Source organism: Octopus bimaculoides, chromosome 9 (assembly GCF_001194135.2).
Source record: "Octopus bimaculoides isolate UCB-OBI-ISO-001 chromosome 9, ASM119413v2, whole genome shotgun sequence".
NCBI classification, from domain to species: domain Eukaryota; kingdom Metazoa; phylum Mollusca; class Cephalopoda; order Octopoda; family Octopodidae; genus Octopus; species Octopus bimaculoides.
Genome location: NC_068989.1, coordinates 24,790,099 through 24,790,538, shown reverse-complemented (window position 1 = coordinate 24,790,538; position 440 = coordinate 24,790,099).

The window sequence follows — 440 nt, the reverse complement described above, 5'->3', positions numbered from 1 at the left end:
TGTGTGTGTGTGTGTGTGTGTGTGTGTGTGTGTGTGTGTGTGTATGCACAGATGCGCGCGCGAGCACGCACACAAACATAACAGAATATTTCGAATAACTCAAGGAAATAAACAAAACAACCGAAATGGAATAGTTTACTCATGAGAATGAACAATATTTTTTCAGAAAAATACTCGTTTATTTCTCAAACATTTGAATGCTAATGTTGTGGGCACATATATACATATATACATATATACATACATACATACGTACGTACATTCATACATACATATATACATATATACATACCTCAATTTACCCACATACATTTACATACACACAGTTGTCATCTGTGTGTAAGTGAATCTTCACCAATAATGTGCAAGTAACGTTCGTTTAAATATCCTTCCCCCACTCTCTCTCTCTCTCTCTCTCTCTCTCTCTCTCTCTCTCTCTC